At 37.8% G+C, this 21,879-nt stretch overlaps 1 protein-coding gene across 5 annotated transcripts in view; it reads right to left on the bottom strand.

Annotated features, from left to right (window-relative positions):
* The window catches only part of SDCBP (syndecan binding protein), an 82,349-nt gene extending 63,924 nt beyond the window's left edge, over positions 1–18,425 (bottom strand). For 3 of the 5 annotated variants that reach the window (XM_073229569.1, XM_036998000.2, XM_036998001.2), the window contains exon 1: positions 18,272–18,425. The gene's annotated coding sequence lies outside the window, so the exon portion shown is untranslated. The remainder of the gene's footprint in view (positions 1–18,271) is intronic. The other 2 variants (XM_036998002.2, XM_036998003.2) reach the window with 1 other exon arrangement.
* Between the last annotated feature and the right edge of the window lie 3,454 nt (positions 18,426–21,879).

Below are 21,879 nucleotides of genomic sequence, written 5' to 3'. Positions count from 1 at the left end.
AATAGCTCGGGGAAGAGTGGCCCACCCCGGGGAAATTTTGCTTAAAAACTTTCAGCACTGATGGAAGGGATGGTGAATGCGTTTATGACTGTCGGAGGAGGGGCCTGAGCGTTCCCCGCAGCCGTAAAGGCTTGAGACGGGGATTTATGGCTTTTGGAGGAGGGGCCTGAGGGTCCGCCGCAGCCGTGAAGGCCTGAGGCGGGGAGCGTTCCCTCCTCATCCCCGAGCGTCAGGGCCTTGCGGGACGATCACGGTCAATGGCACTGCGATAGCTCGGGGAAGAGTGGCCCACCCCGGGGAAATTTTGCTTAAAAACTTTCAGCACTGATGGAAGGGATGGTGAATGCATTTATGACTGTCGGAGGAGGGGCCTGAGCGTTCCCCGCAGCCGTAAAGGCTTGAGGCGGGGATTTATGGCTTTTGGAGGAGGGGCCTGAGGGTCCGCCGTAGCCGTGAAGGCCTGAGGCGGGGAGCGTTCCCTCCTCATCCCCGAGCGTCAGGGCCTTGCGGGACGATCACGGTCAATGGCACTGCGATAGCTCAGGGAAGAGCGACCCACTCCGGGGGGAAAACTTACCTAAAGGCCAAAGAGGAGTGGTGAGTGTGATGAGCCAGCGCCGGAAAAAGAGGATGAGGGCAAGCTGCTGCTGGTGTCGGGGGAAGACGGGGCCCAGTTGGGGTGTCCCGTCTCCCGGGTTTTGGCACCAATGAAAGGAAAGGAGCGACACATAGCAGCAATTCACCGGTGAGTTCCGCTTTATTAGGGAAAGGTGCTGGGTTATATAGGAGGGGGCATGATTGATTGAGGTGTCACTTCTACGGGGCTGGTGGCTGTTGGCAAGGTGCTGGGATTGGGAGGGGGGCAAGAGGTGATTGGGCTTCAGGTGGCGCCGGTGGGAACTGAGGACCCCGAAGAGAAGCCGGAAGTTTGCCATCTTACTGTTGGGGACCCTTCAATAACAATGAATGAACAAAGTGAGAATTTCAAAAGATATAAAAATTTAAGAAATACCAAACAGAAGCCACAAAGCATAAGAATCTTACTGAAAAACACTAGAGGGGGTCAACAGCATAACAGATGAAGCAGAAGAAAGGTACAGTAAACTCAGACAGGGCAGTGAACATCCAGAGAAGCAAAAAGAAAAAAAGAATGAGAAATACTAAAGACAGTTTAAGGAATTTATTAAACAACATCAAACAGGACACTTGCATTACAAGGGTCCCAGAAGGAGAGAAAAAGCTTATGTGAAGAAAAAACAGCTAAAAACATCCCTAACCTGGGGAAGGAAGCAAGCAAACATTCTAATCCAGGAAGCCCAGGAAGTTCCAAATAGAATGAAATCAAAAGAGACCCACACCAAGATACAGCACAATTAAAATGTCAAAAGTTAAAGACAACAAAAGAATCTTAAAAGCAGAAAGAAAAAAATTTTTTTTGACATACAAGGGAACCCCCTAAGACTATAAGCATATTTTTCAAAGGAAACATTGCAAGTCAGGAGTGGCATGCCATACTCAAAGTGCTAAAAGAAAAAAACTTGCCACCAAGAATACTCCACCAGAGAGGCTGTCCTTCGGAACTTCAGGAAAGATAGTTTCCTAGACAGACAAAAGCTAATGGATCACTACTAGACCAGCCTTAAAAGAAATGTTACAGGAACTTAAGCAGAAACAAATGGGGGCTAATTAGGAGCTAGAAAACATAAGTACACATTTCACTTGTAAAAATAAATATAAAGAAAAATTCAAAATAATCTGATGTACAGGTGGTAGAGTAATCACTTACAAAGGTAGTATAGAGAGGTTAAAGGACAAAAGTAACAATAACTGCAATAATTTGTAAGGGGATATACAAGATACAAAGATGTAAATTGTGACGTCAAAAACATAAAACATGGTGAGAGAGGAATAAAAATGTAGATATAAGGGTGCCCAGTCTCACCACTTTTATTCAATATAGTATTAGAAGTCATAGCCCAAGGAAGTAGGCAAGAAAGAAATAAAAGGCATCGAAATCAGAAAGGAAAAAGGAAAACTCTATCTGAGGGGACATATTACTTATAGAAAACTCTGAAGATGCCACCAAAAAACTGTTAGAATTAATAAATTCAGTAATGTTGCAGTATACAAAAGAATGGTTAAAACTGCAGCATTTCCAGAATCTCTGGCCTGGCTTTAATGCATCTCCATATCAACAGGCATTTCCAAGAGGTGGAGAGAAATAGTCCATCTCCATATCAATGGGTAATTACCTGAGCAATCAAGGGCTTATCTGAACATGAGAGGTTGTGGGGAGAATTTGCTAGCTTCTGCCTTGGCAGGAGAGAGAAGCTGGACAGTTTTTTTGTAAGCAATAAACAGGTTTTAAACTTTATTTCTCCCTTTGACTAATTTTGGTTTCAGCTAGGTATTTTGCCCCAGCATCTCCTCTCCCGGAAGTTACAAAAAGCAATATACAAAAATTGGTTACTTTTGTATACACTAACAAACTATCAGAAAAAGATATTAAGAGAACAATTTCATTAACAATTATATGAAAAAGAATAAAATACCTAAAAACACATTTAAGGAAGTGAAAGAAGACTTCTATGCTAAATTGTCTAAGACATTGATGAAAGAAACTGACAGTTACACAAATAAACGGAAACATATTCTCTGCTCATAGATTGGAAAAAGTAGTATTGTTAAAATGTCCATTATACCTAAACCAACCTATAGTTTTGAGGCAATCTCTATCAAAGTTCCACGGCATTTTTCACAGAAACAGAACAAACAATCCTAAAATTTGCCTGGAAACACACACACACAGACATAGCTAAAGCAATCTTGAGAAAGAACAAAGCTGGAGGGAGGCACCACACTTTCAGATTTCAAATTGTATCAGAAAACTATACTTTAAACAGTATTAATATTGGCATAAAAACAGAGACATACACACTACAGAAGAGAGAGCCCAGAAACAAATCCATGCATTTATGTTCAATTAATATTTCACAAGGAAGCAAAGAATATACAATGGAAAGGCTGTCTCTTCAAAAAATGCTATTGGGAAAACTGGACAAACACATGCAAAAGAATGAAACTGGACCACTATAATTTTACCATACACAAAAATCAAGTCTAAATGGATTCAAAGTTTGAACGTAAGACCTAAAATTGTAAGACTCCTTCCTAAAAGAAAACATACACAGTAAGCTCAGTAAGCTCCTTGATGTTGGTTTCGGCAATGATTTTTTTGGATTTAACCTAAAAAAGAAAGGCAATAACAAAAAAATAAGCACATGGTACTATATCAAACTAAAAAGCTTCTGCACAAAGGAAACAATCAATAAATTGTAAAGGCAATCTACTAAGTGGGAGAAAATACTTACAGATCATATAACTTACAAAGGGATTAATATCCAAAATATATAAAGAACCCACACAACTCAAAAGCACACACAAAAACCCAATTAAAAAGTGAGCAGAGGACCTGAATATCATTGTCCCAAAGAAGACATATAGATGGCCTACAAGTACATGAAACGCTCCTCAACATTAATAGTCATTAGGGAAATGTGTATCAAAACCACAATGAGATATCTCACACCTGCTAAAATGGCTATTATCAAAAAATAAGAAATAGCAAGTGTTAGTGAGAATGTGGAAAATATGCACACCTCTGGTGAGAATATAAATTGGTGGAGTCAACATGGAAAAACAGAGAGATTCCTCAAAAAATTAAACATATAACTACCATATGATGCAACAGTTCCATTTCTGGGTATATGAACAAAGGAACTGAGATCTGGGTATGAAGAGATTTTTGTACACTCACTCATGTTCACAGCAGCATTATTCACAATAGCACTGTAAGTCTGGGGAGAGGAAATCCCAGGACAAAATACCTTTAAAACTGGAATCAGTCAAAGGGAGAAATAAAGTTTAAAACCCATTTAATGTTTACATTGCAGTCTGGGGCCATCTCTCTCTCCCACTCTGGCAGAAGCAAACCAGCACTCCCCCTCACCTCTCAGGTTCAGATAAGCCCTCGGTTTGCCAAGGTAATTGCCCACTGATATGGGGATAAACTTTTTTCCATCCCTGAGGAATGCCTGTTGATATGCGGATGCACTAAAGCCAGGTGAGGTATTTCTGGAAATATTACAATTTTGCCCACAAGCACAAAAATGGAAGCAATATAAGAGCTGACAAATAAATGGATTTTTAAAATGTGGTATATGCATACATACAATGGATTACTTAGCCACAAAAAAAGAAGGAAATTTTGCTTTTGTGACATGGGTGGACATTGACGGCAGTATGCTAAGTGAAGTAATTGAAAAAAAAAGTCAAATAACATAAAGGCCCTTATTTACATGTGGAATCTAACAACAAATTTTAAAAAAACCCTCACAGATAAATAGAACAGACTGGTGGTTACCAGAGTTTGGGCTGGGGGCTAGGTAGAATGAGGCAGAGGAAGGGCAAAATGGGTGAAGGAGGTCAAAAGGCACAGACCTACCACTATAAGTAAATCCTGGGGATGTAATGTATAACATGGTGACTAGTAATACTGTATCATATATTTGAATGTTACTAAGAGAGTCAATCTTAACAGTTTTCATCATAAGAAGAAAGATTTTTTGTAACTATCTGTGGTGATGGATGTTAACAAGACACTGTGGTAATCATTTCCCATGTACAAATATTGACTCATATACACCTGAAACTAATGTAATACATCAATTATACCTGAGTTTAAAAAGAAAATACATTTTTTTATATAGTGCAAAAATTTAACAAAACCCAGGTCCTAGTCCCAGCTCTGCTACCAACTTTAATTGCTTTCCTCCAGGTTCTCAGCTTAAATGTATGACACAATAAATAAAGTATCTCTTCTGTAAGGCAAAAGATTTAAGACACACTTGTTCTTTAAATATTTGCTACTACAAGCTATATTCCTTTAAATCTTCAACAGCAAAGGGCTTAAACATTCTAGTCCCATGAATTATTTTCATAGGAATGCAGCAAATCATAGGAGCAACCGAATTTGCTTCAATTATTGTAAAATGAAGCCATACAAAACCTTTTAAACAGCAGAGGAAACTGAAATATACATCAGGGTAGTAACCTAAAATACTACTGTATGGTAACAAAAGTAAAAACCCTTTTAAGGACCAAAAACAGTGTTTTCCAACTTTGAAGTTCATAAAAATAATCTGGAAATCTTAATAACCCAGATTCCTGGGTCCTAGGATCAGAAACTAAGTCAACAGTGGGTTCCAGAAATCTGGCCCTTAACTCTTTATATACTCATGGTCCAGTGGACCCAATTTCAATTATTTTTCTTTTTCCAGTTCTATTTCAAGACTCTTATTTTTTCTTAGAAATCTTCCAAATAAAAAAGAAAAATTTTAAATAGAGTAAAATCATTCTTACAAATATCTTAAGGGTTCAACTGGATCCTTGCATAAATCACAAAATGTCAATGAACTTAGTTTTCCTGTATCTTGCAACAGTTTTGCTACTTTATCTAGGAATTATTTTATCATTATAATCAGTTATTCCCAACTACGCTAAAAAAAACTCAAAGAACAGGAACAAAAAATAGTCAATTAGAATGATGGTGCATCAGTGAAATAAATCACATTTTGTTACCCTTCAGTTCTTTTGCCCAAAGTAGTGCATCCTCTTTCAAAAATGTACAAAGCCTAGAGAAGTTTTTTCTACAAAGTATTCCTTGAGCATTGTGGTAAATTTTGAATTTTTCATTGTTAACTGGTAATGGCAGGCAAATGAAAGCTGGAGGAGAAAGATATTAGACAAATCAGAAAATGAATGTAGAAAGATGTCTAGCTACAGTCTAGACTTTTATAATGAAGAGACTGATCACATAAGAAAATCCTGGACTGTTGAGTTTTCAGAAGATGACATCATAACTGCAATTCCTTAAGATGTATCAATGAGTAAACACAATAGACCTCTAATTAACAAAAGATACATGATTTTCCATTCAGTTAGTCATTCAGATGGAAGAACTTTAGTTTATCATGCAGTATTTTGAAACAAGTCCCTGAATCCTGTTTAACTAAAATATTACCACCATCATCTTTCATCTTTTATATTTGTACACCAGAATTTACTTGATGTGGCTTTTAAGTGTCCAAATGAAGATGTTTAAACAAAAGAGATTGAAAGGAAATAGTAATGTGGAGAAAAAATTTAAATGTCATTGCACTGATCATTCTTACTTGTGTGTAAGAAAGTATAAATGAAAATTTATTGCAAATAACAAAGACGGTCATCCTCTCAATAAGATACTGAGCCACTGAAGTTAGCCAAAGTACTACATTTTGACCATCCAAGTACAAAAATTACCAGTCAGTACGAACAGAACCTATTAGATATATGTATTCGAAATCTAGAATCAGTATTGTTTTTGACAACCAAGTGCATAAAGAACCAAAGGTAATAAGGCAGAACAAATTAAATATGTATTTGAAATCAGGAACAATATTTTTAAGATGAATATGCTCCAACCTCATGCATGACAGTTGATTAACAATAATTGTACTCAAAGATGTTTCCATTTCAATATATACACCTTCAAAACCAGGAAAATTAGATTTAAAATTTGGATTTCTTATGTTCAAGTTGTTGTTAAAATAGTTTTTCCAGTAAAAATGTGTTTTGCTATTCCTTTGTTTTCACTCCTGCATTTATAAAATGACCTAAAATATAGAAAATGAAAAATGCCCTTTATATCTAGATAGTCAATAGCCATGACTGTGCTTTCTAGTATACTGAAGATTAATAAGCATCCCAGGTGTTTTACATATACTGTCAAGGAACACATTATGATAAATTCCAATTTCTAAAGCAATGTCTCTCAAACTTGGCTAATCAAACAGATCAGAAATTATCTGGGCACTAGTTAAAAAGTTTCCCAGGATGACACAGAGTTCATAGAAGGACTTAGGAACTCTTCGTAATAAATATCCAGGGAGTTTCTGGTGATAAATGATTGAGAAATATGTTCCTATGAGGTCTACTCTAAGTATATAGATACTATTCTAAGTATATAGATTTCTAAATATAATAAGTATTCTTACCCATATGATTCCATTTATCACCTATTAGATCAGCCAAGATCCAAAGTTTGACAACACTCTCTTTGGTAAACACTCATATATTACTAGTAAAAGAGTAAACTAGTGTAATTTCTAGAGTCAATTTGCAGTATCTACCAAAATTATAAATGCAGATACCCTCAACCCATCAATACAACTTCGGGTCTTTGGTCTACAAATAAATCTACACATAAAAAGTGACATGTAAAAGTTTATTCACTGAAGCACCAACTGTAATAGCAAAAGGCTTGAAACAAACAAGGAAATTCTACATACACTAACACAGAAAGAGATCCAACTTATTACCATCAACCAGAAAAACAAAGCATGACTTACATCAGTATATAAAGTATGCAAACATTTGTGTTAAAAAGGGGGAACTTAAAAAACTAGAAAAAGTACAGACTAACCCCAAAGCTGGTGGAAATAAAGATTAGAACAGAGATAAATGAAATAGGTAATAGAAAAACAAGAGAGAAAGTTAATGAAACTAAAAATTGATTCTTCAAAAAGATCAACAAAATTGACAACACTTAAGTAGATGGACTAGAAAATAAAGAGAGAAAACTCAAAATACTAAAATCAGAAAGTGTAAACACTACAACTGATTCTACAGAAATAAAAAGGATTATAAGTACTATGAACTGTAAACCAAATCAGATAACCTAAATGAAATTGATGAATTCCTAGAAACCCAAACCCCACCAAAACTAAATCATTAAGAAATAGAAAATCTGAATAGATCTTAACTAGTAAGAAGATTGAATCATTAATCAAAAATCTCCCAAAAGGGAAAAGACCTGTACCGGACAGCCTCGTAGGCAAAATGAAGCTAAAAAGTTTAAAGAATAATACACACCAAATCCTTCTCAAATTTGCAAAAAATTGAAGAGGCAGGAACTTCTATGAGATCAGTGTTATCCTAATACCAAAGCCAGACAAAGACACTGCAAAAAAGGAAACTACAGACCAAAATCTCTTATGAACACTGATAAAAAAATACTCAGCAAAATACTAGCAAACATAATTCACAAGCATGATAAAAAAAAAAAAGACACCTTTTAACAAGCAGATTTTTTGGAATACAAGGTAGCTCAACATACGAAAATTGATCAATATACTATATCCATCAACAAAACTATAAATAGAAAAACCACGTGATCATCTCAACTGATGCAAAAAAAGCACTAACAAATTTCAACAGTTTCAAGATTTAAAAAAACTCAACAAAATGGAATAGAAAGAAACTACTTCCATGTAATAAAAGCCACAAATGAAAAACCCACAGCAAATAATGGTGACGGACTGAATACTTTTCCTATGAGGAGTAAAACAAGTATGCCTGTTTTCACCATTTCTATTGAACATAGTACTGGAAGTTGTGAGCCAGAGCAAGAAAAAGAAACAAAAGGCAACCAAATTGTAGAGAAGGAAAATTATGTTTGCAGATGACAAAATCTTGTAAGTTTAAGGTTTAGAAAACCCCAAAGACTCCACAAAAAAGACTGTTAGAACTAATAAATTCAGAAATGTACGAGAATAGTCAACAAAATAAATCATCTGCATTTCTATACTTGAAAAATGAGCAATCTGAAAATTATTGAAACAGTTCTTACAATGGCATAAAAAAGAATAAAATACTAAGGAATTAATAAAGGAGGTAAAAGACTTACTTCAAGAACTGCAAACCACTGCTGCAGAAACTTAAGATATGAATAAATAGAAGCACATCCCATGTTCATGGACTGTTAGACTTAAAATTGTTTGAACATCAATACTACCCAGTGATCTACAGATTCAACGCAATCCCAATCAAAATCTCAAAGTATTTTTTCAGAAATAGAAAAACCCATAAGAATTCATATGGAATTTCAATGGACCTTAAATACCCAAAACAATCTTCGAAAAGAACAACTCGTACTTCCTGGTTTCAAAACTTACAACAAAACTACAGTAGTCAAAACAGTATGATAATAGCACACAGAAATACATATGAACCAATAGAACAGAATATAGAAAAAGTCTTTTCAACAAACTGCTGGGAAAATTGGAAATCTACATGCAAAATAATCAAGATGAACACTTACAATATAGAAAAATAAACTCAGAATGGATTGAAGACCTAAATAAAAGAGCAAAAAACAATGAAACTCTTAGTAGAAAACATAGGACAAAAAAGACTCACAGATACTGGATCTGGCAATGATTTCTTGGATATGCCACCAAAGATACAGTTAACAAAAAGAAAATAGATTACTGAACTTGATGAGAATTTTAAATATTTGTACATCAAAAGACACTATCTACAGAGCAAAAAGGCAACCCACAGAATGAGAGAAAATGTTTGCACATCATTTATGTGATAGTGATTAATATCCAGAATATTTGGAGAAATCCTAAGAATCAATGACAAAAAAAAACCTAAATTGGCAAAGGACTTGAATAGACATATTCCCAAAGATAAAAAGGGATGGCCAGATGTTGGGATTAAAGACAGTGGCGTGAGAGGTGAGACAGAGGCTTCCTCCTAAAACTGCATATAATAAAAGAGCATAATGAATACAACTAATCCCGAAAGAGCAACAGGAAACAGGACTGCGCCAGATTGAATACACCAGGAGAAAACAGCAGACCACAGGGAACAGGGTAACGTAGCAAAGCCATGGCCCGGTGGGACCCAAGCCCTTCCCCCACCTGAACTCACTGGCAGGAAGAAGAGAAACACAGCAGGCAGGGAGCAGAGCCCTCGGACTGCTGAATACCTAAATCCGGAGATCTGCTCTGGGAGCACAAACCTACTTTTTATGGTGCTTGCATGGTACTCTCGTGATTAGGGGGTTGGAAAGCTAAGACAGGCAAAATTCCTGGACACACTGAGATTCCAACCGCTTGTGGAAAGCAGGGATCCATACCTGGCTGCTCTGGGACAAAAGCTTATACCTGTGTGCTCGGCCCACTGGTTCAGGCAGTGGAGATAGGCACAGTAGCCGAGAAGCAGGAAACAGCTCTTTCCTCCCTCCAGACATCAATACTATTCCCCTGCGACCACCGACATTGCTTCAGGGGCTGAGAAGTTCCAGAGAGTAGAGATTCCGGACACTAGATAGCGCCATATACAAATATTAAATGTCAAAGGAACCTGCTCCACAGTAAAATAAATATAACTCCTGAGAAAGATGACATGGCCCTCATGACTCTTCCTCAAAGGGAGTACAAAATAAAAATCATTAGCATTCTCGTGCAAGTATGGAAATACATTCAAGAACTCAGGAATTAATTGTGGTCAGAGAGTCAACTGTTGAGGAGCAAAATGGAGGGTACTTAAAGCAGATTGGAATGATGTCTTTAATGCAATGATGCAGAAGGGCCTGGAACCAAGATTACTTTATCTGGCAAGATTATCATTTAAATTTGAAGGAGGGATTTAACAATTTCGAGATAAGCAAAAGCTGAGAGAATTTACCTCCCACACACCATCTCTACAGTCTATTTTGGAGGGATTGCTATAGATGGAAGTGTTCCTAAGGTTTAACAGCTGTCACCAGAGGCAATAAAACCACAGTAAAGAAAGCAGAACAGCTAATTACTAAGCAAATGCAAAATTAAACTATCCCCAACGTCAATGAAGGGATAGACAAAGAGTACAGAAAATGATACCTAATAGAAAAAGAATGGAGGATGAAGAAAAGGAGGAGAAAAAGAAAAGAACCTTTAGATTGTGTTTGTAATAGCATATGAAGTGAGTTAAGTTAGACTCTTAGATACTAAAGAAGTTAACCTGGAACCTTTGGTAACCACGAATCTAAAGTCTGCAACGGCAATAAGTACATACCTATCAATAATCACCCTAAATATAAATGGACTGAATGCTCGGATCAAAAGACAAAGAGTCACTGAATGAATAAAAAAACAAAGCCAATTGATATGGTGCCTACAAGAGACTCACTTTAAACCAAAGACACACACAGACTAAAAGTGAAGAGATGGAAAAAGATACATCATGCAACTAATAAGAGAGAAAAAAGCAGGAGTTGCAGTACTTGTATCAGACAAAATAGACTTCAAAATAAAAAAAGTCACGAGAGACAAAGAAGGACATTACATAATGATAAAGGGGTCAATCCAACAAGAAGATATAACCATTATAAATATCTATGCTCCCAACACAGGAGCACCTACATATGTGAAACAAATACTAACAGAATTGAATTAAAAGTGGAAATAGAATGCAATGCATTCATTCTAGGAGACTTCAACACTCCACTCACTCTGAAGGACATACCAACCAGACAGAAAGTAAGTAAGGACACAGAGGCACTGAACAACACATCAGAACAGATGGACCTAACAGACATCTACAGAACTCTACACCCAAAAGCAGAAGAATACACATTCTCCTCAAGGGCACATGGAACATTTTCAAGAATAGATCATATGTTAGCCCACAAAAAGAGCCTCGGTAAATTCAAAAAGACTGAAATTGTACCAACCAATTTCTCAGACCACAAAGGTATGAAACTAGAACTAAATTATGCAAAGAAAATGAAAAATCACACAAATACTTGGAGGCTTCACAACATGCTCCTAAATAACCAGTGGATGAAAGACCAAATAAAAACAGAGATCACGCAATATATGAAGACAAATGACAATAATTCAACACCACAAAAACTGTGGGATGCAGCCAAGGCTGTGTTAAGAGGAAAGTATAATACAATACAGGCCTACGTCAGGAAAGAAGAACAATCCCATATAAGCAGTCTAAACTCATAATAGACGAAATTAGAAAAAGAAGAACAAATGAGGCCCAAAGTCAGTAGAAAGAGGGACATAATAAAGATTAGAGCAAAAATAAATAAAATCAAGAATAAAACAATAGAAAGAATCAATGAAAGCAAGAGCTGGTTCTTCGAGAAAATAAACAAAATAGATAAACCCCTAGCCACACTTATCAAGAAAAAAAAGAGAGCTACACACATAAACAGAACCAGAAATGAGAAAGGAAAAATCACGATGAACACCAGAGAAATACAAAGAATTATTAGAGAATAGTATGAAAAATTATATGCTGACAAACTGGATAACCTAGAAGAAATGGACAACTTTCTAGAAAAATACAACCTTCCAAGGCTGACCAAGGAAGAAACAGAAAATCTGAACGGACCAATTACCAGCAACGAAATTGAACTGGTAGTCAAAAATCTACCTAAGAACAAAACACCTAGTCCAGATGGCTTCATAACCGAATTTTATCAAACATTTAGTGAAGACGTAATACCCATCCTCCTTAAAGTTTTCCAAAGAGTAGAAGAGGGAATACTTCCAAACTCATTCTCTGAGACCAGCATCACTCTAATACCAAAACCAAGCAAACACACTACAAAAAAAGAAAAATTACAGACCAATATCCCTGCTGAACATAGATGCAAAAATACTGAACAAAATGATAGCAAACGGAATTCAAAAATACATCAAAAAGACCATCCATCATGATCAAGTAGTATTTATACCAGGGATGAAAGAATGGTACAACATTTGAACATCCATCAACATTACCTACTACATCAAGTGGGATAAAACCCAGGGATGCAATGATGGTACAACATTTGAAAATCCATCAACATCATCCACTACATCAACTAAAAGAAGGACAAAAACCACATGATCATCTCCACAGATGCTGAAAAAGCATTTGACAAAATTTAACATCCATTCATGATAAAAACTCTCAAAATGGGAACATAACAAAGGCCATATACCACAAACCCACAGCCAACATTATACTTAACAGCAAGAAGCTGAAAGCTTTTCCTTTAAGATCCGGAATAAGACAAGGATGCCCACTCTCCCCACTTTTATTCAAAATAGTTCTGGAAGTCCTAGCCACAGCAATCAGACAACACAAAGACATAAAAGGCATCCAGATTGGCAAGGAAGAAGCTAAACTATCCCTGTTTGCAGATGATACGATATTGTACATAAAAAATCCTGAAGAATCCACTCGAAAACTACTACATCTAATATCTGAATTCAGCAAAGTTGCAGGATACAAAATTAATACACAGAAATCTGTGGCATTCCTATACACTAATGATAAACTAGTGGAAAGAGAAAATATGGAAACAATTCCATTCACAATTGCATCAAAAAGAATACTTGGGGGTAAACCTAACCATGGAAGTGAAAGAACTATACCCTGAAAACTACAAGACACTCCAAAGAGAAATTAAGGAGGATACTAATAAATGGAAATTCATCCCAAGCTCTTGGCTAGGAGGAATTAATATTGTCAAAATGGCCATCCTGCCTAAAGCAATCTACAGATTCAATGCAATTCCTATCAAAGTACCAACAGCATTCTTCAATGAAATGGAACAAATAGTTCAAAAATTCATATGGAACCACAAAAAAACCCAAATAACCAAAGCAATCCTGAGAAAGAAGAATAAAGTAGGGGGGATCTCACTTCCCAAATTCAAGCTCTACTACAAAGCTACAGTAATCAAGACAATTTGATACTGGCACAAGAACAGAGCCACAGACCAGTGGAAGAGATTAGAGACTCCAGACATTAACCCAAATATATATGGTCAATTAATATTTGATAAAGGAGCCATGGACATACAATGGAGAAATGACAGTCTCTTCAACAGATGGTACTGGCAAAACTGGAGAGCTACATGTAAGAGAATTAAACTGGATCATTGTCTAACCCCATACACAAAAGTAAATTCAAAATGGATCACAGACGCGAATGTAAGTCATGAAACCATAAAACTCCTAGAAAAAAACATAGGCAAAATCTCTTGGACATAAACATGAGCAACTTCTTCATGAACATATATCCCCGGGCAGGGGAAACAAAAGCAAAATTGAACAAGTGGGACTATATCAAGGTGAAAAGCTTCTGTACAACAAAGGACATCATCAACAGAACAAAAAGACATCCTCAGTATGGGAGAATATATTCATAAATGACATATCCGATAAAGGACTGACATCCAAATTATATAAAGAGTTCATGCACCTCAACAAACAAAAGAAAACAATCCAACTAAAAAATGGGCAGAGGAGCTAAACAGACACTTCTCCAAAGAAGAAATTCAGATGGCAAACAGGCACAACTAAAGATGCTTCACATTGCTAATCATCAGAGAAATGCAAATTAAAACCATAATGAGATATCACCTCACACCAGTTAAGGATGGCCACCATCCAAAAGACAAACAAAAAATGTTGGCAAGGATGTGGAGAAAGGGGAACCCTCCAGCTCTGCTGGGGGGAATGTAAACTAGTTCAACCTTTGTGGAAAGCAATATGGAGGCTCCTCAAAAAACTCAAAATAGAAATACCTTTTGACCCAGGAATTCCACTGCTAGGAATTTATCCTAAAAATGCAGGAGCCCAGTTTGAAAAAGATATATGCACTCCTAAGTTTATCACAGCACTATTTACAATAGCCAAGAAATGGAAGCAACCTAAGTGCCCATCAGTAGATGAATGGATAAAGATGTGGTACATATACACAATGGAATATTATTTAGCCATAAGAAGAAAACAAATCCTATCATTTGCAACAGCATGGATGAAGCTAGAGGGTATTATGCTCAGTGAAATAAGCCAGGCAAAAAACGACAAGTATCAAATGATTTCACTCATCTGTAGAGTATAAGAACATAGCAAAAACTGAAAGAGCAAAACAGCAGCAGACTCATAGAACCCAAGAATGGACTAACAGTTACCAACGGGAAAGGGACAGGGGAGGATAGGTGGGGAGGGAGGGATAAGGGGGAAACAGGGGCATTACAATTAGCACACATAATGTAGCGGGGGTGGGGGTGACATGGGAAAGGCAATATATACAGAGAAGACAAGTAATGATTCTATATAGCATCTTACTACGCTGATGGACAGTGACTGTAATGGGGTATGTGGGGAGGACTTGAAAAACTTGATAATAGGGAGAGTCTAGTAACTATAATGTTGTTCAAGTAACTGTACATAAATGATACCAAAAAAAAAATGCACATACGCTGAGCATTAGTAGAAACCACCAAACACTTTTCCAAGGGAGTTGCACTGATTTGCACTCCATTTGCTAGAAGTGAATGAAAGTTCAGTTGCTCCACTCCCTTGCCAAAATTTGGTATTGTCTTGTCTTTGTTTTGGTTGGTCCAGTGAATGCATAATGGTATCTCATTGTGATTTTGATTTGCATTCCCTGATTACTGATGAAGCTAAATATGGTTTGATATGTTTATTGGCTATTTGGATATCCTCTTTGATAAAATGACCATTTAAATCATTTGCCTAGCTTTATATTGGGTTAACTACTTCTTAATGATTTTCAGTTCTTTATATATTCTGGATATGAGTCTTTTTTATTGAAGTATTATTGATATACAATAATACTGGTTTCAAATGTACAACTACTGGTTCAGCAGTTGCCCATACTGTTAAGTCCTCACCCCCTCTATGGCAGTTACTGTCTATCAACATAGAAAGATGGTACAGAATCTGGATATGAATCATTGTATATGTACTACCACTATATTCACAACATTGAATATGTTGTGTGGCTTGTGTTTTCCCTCTCTGAATGGTGTCTTTCATGACTAGGAACCTCCTAATTTTAATATAATCCAAGTTAACATTTTAGGGTTAATACACTTTCTATCCTACTCAAGAATACTTTGTTTACCTCAGATAATAAAGATATCCTTGCCTTTAAAAAAAAAAAGGAATGGCCAATAAGCACATGAAAAGATGCTCAACATCCTTAATCATTACGGAGCTGCAAAGCAGAACTACTAGATACCATAGCACACCCATTAGGATAGCTACTTTAAAAACACTGTTGTTGCCAATGTGGTGAAATTGGAACCCCATGCACTGTGATGGGTATGTAAAATGGTATGGTCACTATAGAAAACAGTATGGTGGCATCTTAAAAAAATTAAAAATAGAATTACCATATGATCCAGCAATTCCACTTCTGGGTATGTACCCAAAATAATTGAAATATGGGTCTGAAGAGATATTTGTATACCCATGTTCATAACAGTATTATTCATAATAGCACAAACATGAAAGCAACCCAGGGTCCACTGAAAAATGAATTGGTAAGCAAAGCATGAAATATACATACAGTGGACTATTGTTTAGCCTTATAATGAAAGGAAATAACATGGATGAACATTGACGTGCTAAGTGAAATAAACCAATCACAAAAAGATACATAATGTGATTCCACTTCCAGTATGTGCATGATAGTCAGAATCATAAATACACAAAGTATAATGGTGGTTGCCAGGGGCTGAGGGTGGAGAGAATGGGCAGTTCTTGTTTAATAGGTAGAGAATTTCAATTTTACAAGATGAAAAAAGTTATGGGGATGGGCAGTAGTGATGGTTGCACAAAATATCCTATATAATACCTCCGAACTACAATTAAAAATGGTTAAGCTGATAAATTTAATGTTATGTGCAATTTTCCACAAAAAAAACAGTGGAGGAATGTATGTATGTTTGTATAGCTATAAAATATCCCTGAATTAATACCTAATAGATGTAGAACAGTTGACTCCTAAAGGAAAAGAACATGACCGGCTGGAAAACATGGGAGACTTTATGTGTATACCTTTTTTATTGATTAAATGTTGAGCCACGTTACCGCTTACCTCCTCAAAAACTAAGTGCCCAAGAAATGTCACACTTCAAAATAAATGAATAATTTCTAATATAACTAACACTAGATGTAGGAAGTATCTTAAAGTTGTTTGGGGAAAAGACTTCTTTTTAGGAACCTTGGGTATTTACTACCTAAAAAAAAAGTATCTGAATCTGGAAAAAAAACAGAAGAAAATAGTTGAGTCAGTTTTGTTGAACAGTTCATTCACCTGCCAACTAGTAAATTCTTCCTCTTTCAAGTCATGTTGTCTATATCCTTTCCTATAATGGGACTAAACATGACTAAAAATTAATGTTGCCGAAGTTAAATCTGGGTTATAATGGAGTGACTATTTCCCAAACCTTTTAAAAGACATTCCACTTCCTTATTTTTAAGGAGCAAAACCACTGTGGCACAAACACTGTATCTATAATATTTACATCATGTAAAGCACAAAAGTTTTACAGAACTAGGTAATAACAGAGAAAACGAAAAATCATTTTTTTAAATGTCTGCCCTTAATCGCGAATAGAAACACTAAGGAATGTACAAATTTAAACTAGTCACATAAATATTTGAGATAAAGCTAACAGACTGCAGTTGTTTTTCAATGTAATTTTCCTTTAAATCTTTTTTTCTTTGAAATAAGTGGCTAAGTTTGGTAAATCAATTTTGTACTTTCTAATATAATTACATAATGGAAAAAATAATAAATGTGCATACAGATAATATACACAAGACTAAACTAGAAATTCCTTTCAAAACTGGCACAGTATACCATGATTACGCAAATGTACTTTGGTAAAAAGGCACATTTCCGCAATCACATGCCTTCACTTTCCCAGTATTACAAGGAAATCCTAAAATGAAAGATCTGAGTCATTAGATCTCAAGGGATATTTCCTCCCGAGCACACCCTGAGGGAAACGTTTAACAACCTCTCCCGCCTCCCCCCAACCCCCGAAAATCAAGGATTCGCTCACTCAAAAAACATCTCCTTCCTCCTTCCAAACCCCGGACGGTCGGATTAAGCCACCAAGGAAGGTGACTCAGTACAGCGCCAGGGACGCGGGGCACCGCAAAAACCACAGCCAGCGGCTCTTTCTTCACCATCTCTGGGGAGCTTGTCCAGTGGAAACGTAAAGAGTCGAGAGGAACCAGAACCAGGAAGAGTCGCAGAGCTGCGGCGGGAAATGACGGCGCCGCCCCTCGACCGAGCCTCCGAGCTCCGTCCCCACCCCAGAAACGACCCATTCCCAGGTGGGACCACGTACAACTCAGGGTGGTCGGGACAGAGCGCGCCGCCCGCACAAACTTCCGCCCTCTGCGGGAGCGGCGCAGGGAAGGGTGCGGGGCGCACGGGAAGGGGGTCGCCTCCCGCACACCGCTGCGACCCACACGCTCTCTGCTTAGAGGCCCGGGGCCCCCACGCCTCCGCCCCTCGCGCCCGCGCCGCAGGAGGGTCTCTTTACCCCCGAAAGGCTGCTTACCTAGGCCGCAGAGACCCGCTCGCCGCCGACAACGCCGCCTCCGGTCAGCGACGTGGACTTCAGAGACCTGCTGAGCGAAGAAAGGCGCGCCCGAGGACAGCCCGCGAGGCACGTCACGGCACCGCCCCTGCCCTCCGCCCGCGCAGGCGCACGGCGCCTGGTCAGATGACTCGGTCCCCGTGGTAGCGGGCAGCGAGGGCCGGGGGTACGGGGGACGGAGCACTGGACACTGGGCGGGGGCCGCTCCGGCAGCCCTGGTGAGTGGGCCGTGCCCACGGCTGTGGTCACCGCCATCTCACCGCGCCACAGGTTCGTGCCCCCCCCACCCCTCTGTGCTGCCACCCGCTCCCTGCTGTGGTCTCTGGAACAGTCCTTGATCTTATTACTTCCCTTCTAATTGTTCCAACAAGTCCAGCATCTAAATCTTACAAGTTCCAGAAAGAGAAAATGAAGAGGAAGAAATTATCAGACAACTAACTAATGCAAGACTACCAGTACTGGACAACAGATACCTCGTAGGACTCATTGAGTGCCCAGAAAATTCCTTTTAAGGAAGACTGACACCAGAGCACATGATTATGGAATTGTAGAACATTAAGAAGATCCCAAAAGATTCCCAGATAGAAGAAACAGGTCATGTACTAATGACTGAGAACTAAAATAGGTTGGGGATCTCAAAAGAAATGCTTGAAGCTACAGCACAGTGGAGCAATGCCTTCAGAATTCCAACGGGTATTTTGAAACTAGAAGTCTATACTGAGCCAAACTACGTCATTTAAGTGCAATAGAATGAAGACATTTTTATACATACAAGGAATCAGAAAGTTTATCTCCTATACTCCCTTTGTCAGGAAATGACAAAGCAAGTGTGCATTTTGCTACATAAAAATAAAAATATGACGATGTCTTGCCAATGGGTTTCAGCCCCAACAGGTTCACTGTGGATTCAATGTGACCAAAAAAATGACAGAATGTTCTTAGGGGTGAAAGGGTTATTCCCAACTTAATTCCCACAGTGGCAGGTCAATCACTAAAATCCCAAGCACTCAGAGCGAGTCTGCAAGCAACAAGCCGGTCTCTGGGCCTCTGTCCTCGGCACTGCCACCACTCCAGCCTCTGCTCTGCCTTCCTGCAGCCTTGCAGCCCTGCCACTGTGTAGCCCAGAGCACTGGGCAGAGCTCTTTATATAGAGTCAGCAGCAATGTGTTGCCCACACGTGTGTAGTGACTAGCCAACCAGGGCCAGGTGAGAATCCCAGCCATAGGGACTCTCGTTTTATCAACAGACAAGAAAAAGGAAAAGCTGATGAGAAGAGTCCCACAACAAAGAGGTTTCAGCACGAGAGAGGACAAAAGAGCCAAAGGATGATGTTGAACAACGGGGATCCTGGGATGACAGCTACACAAGATGCCTAGAGAGCCGCAGTCCTTCTGGAAACACAATGATAGGAGTGTCTCCAAGAAGAGTACTGTATTTGAACATAGTGAGTGTGGATAAAATGAGAGTTCCCGTAGCCAGAATTCTCACCTGGCACTGGTTGACTAGCTCACTGCACACCTGTGGGAATACATGGCTGTTGACTCTATAAAAAGAGCTGCTCCCAGTGGTCTGGGCATGACACGGTGGCAGGGCTGCAAGGCTGCCAGAGAGCGGAGGCAAAGACGCTAGCTTGACCTACCGCCTGAGAACAAGCCAGGTAATAAACCCTTTCTCCCCAACAACGTTTTACAGTCGATTTATTTGGTCACACTGAATCCATAGCGAACTTGCCTGGGGCTGAAACCCATTGGCAAGACAGTGAGGGAGTCTTCCTTCTGTGAATGTGGAGATGAGTTAATAATAAATTAGAGTACAAAATGGTAAAAAAAAAATAAAAAAAACACCCTCCAAGTTACATAAAATTAACTGTCATAGCATCTTGATATATGGAAAGTATTTCATCTAAGATTTCTTCTTATGATTATTATTAATATTGGGAGAAATAGGAAGGTAAAAGGCAGGAGAACTGGCCAAGTTCTGTTGCAAGAAAGTTTTACTTTTTCATTCTACTATGATAAAAATGATCTTCACTTTATTTGCATATAGTGCATCTTTAGCTTCCAATTCTGTGAATGTTTTCTTACTTATGTATGTAAGTATTACTTTAGAATATTCCAAGGGTTCATTCATAAAATCTTATGAATCACTTGAGTAGCCCTTAACAAATCTTATCCCTTTGTTGGAAGGAGTAATTTGGGTAATTAAATAGGTATGAATCATTTGCTAGCTACTTTATGAATAAAGATGGAAAAATAGAGAATGTGATCTTGTATAATTTAATGTTTGACTAAATAGGTATATATCATTTGCTAGCTACTTTATGAATAAAGAATGGCAAAATAAAAAAAAGGTAAAAAAAAATGAGGCAAATTGACTTAACTGCTGGGATTATCTTTATATGTATTTTAGGAGACCTAGTTTCCACTTTTCCAGTGAGGACTCTCAGTAGTCTGACACAAAAACAGACCACAAATAGGAATATACTCTAACAATTACCATGGTAGGGTGCAACTAATCAAAGACATTATTGCCAATTAAAATCTCTTCAGTGTTTCATGCTAAGGCTAAAAAACAGTGCTCCTATTTAAGGATGCCTCTTGGATCTCTTCCTGACTTATAATGTTGTTTAGAGGTAGGAGTAAAGATGAGAATAATTACCATAGGTTTTTATTCACTTTTTGGAACTGAGAATTTCATCTTTTTAAATTCCTGAAACAGCAGCAGTGAATAGCCCTACTATAATTAGCGTTGCTGTTATTTCCAAAGATTCACGCTTACCATAAAGAGAAGAAAGAGTTTATCACTTGCAGGTCACTTGTTCTATTGAATTATGTAACTCCCTCTTCCTTTTAAATATCTTAGCCACCTGATAAACTAGCCTTCCCTAAACTTAATGGTGACTTTATTCCAGAACACATTTCCCACCTCAGGGTTTTATACCAGCAAAATTATGAACACTGTTTCAAACAGTGAAACCACCACGTAAACACTCCTCAGCTGACTCTCCTCAGCTCACTTAGAATATGTTCCTGGAAAAAAAAAAGTCTGCTGTCAATTCAATCACTTTTTAAGTGTGCAAGGTGTGCTCCCTATTTAAAAACAACATTGAAATAAGTTGGTAAAGCCTAGACACGTGTGAAAGGTAAACAATTTTTCCTCGGTAAATGGCACTTTGTAAATATGGATTTAGGGTAGCTGATTATTTTGTAATAGAACATTCATGTGTGAAGATTAATAGTCCCTGTTGCTAAATTACCATTTTCACCGGTATCTACAATTTTTTACAAACCCCTTTTAAAAGATAAATTTTAAAATATGGATTATTTTGCTTAAGTGAAATGGTCATCTGTACTAAAGATTCTATCACACTCATGAGGCATGCCCTTGAAGGTGGTAAAAATGTGGTTGGTTGACATTCCAATAAGTTAAATAAAACAGAAATCAAAATTAACTTAGAGTGTGGCATTTGGCTCCCCTTTCAAACCTGTGTTGAATTCTGCTTTCCTAAAAATTAAAACGTATTTAGAAATTCCTCCCCTCCACAAAATCCTCTTTGGAACTAAGACAGG

The sequence above is a fragment of the Manis javanica genome, chromosome 2, assembly GCF_040802235.1.
Source record: "Manis javanica isolate MJ-LG chromosome 2, MJ_LKY, whole genome shotgun sequence".
In the NCBI taxonomy this organism is placed as follows: Eukaryota; Metazoa; Chordata; class Mammalia; order Pholidota; family Manidae; genus Manis; species Manis javanica.
The sequence above is the reverse complement of the archived record's forward strand: the minus strand, read 5'-3'. Positions and strand labels throughout refer to the sequence as shown.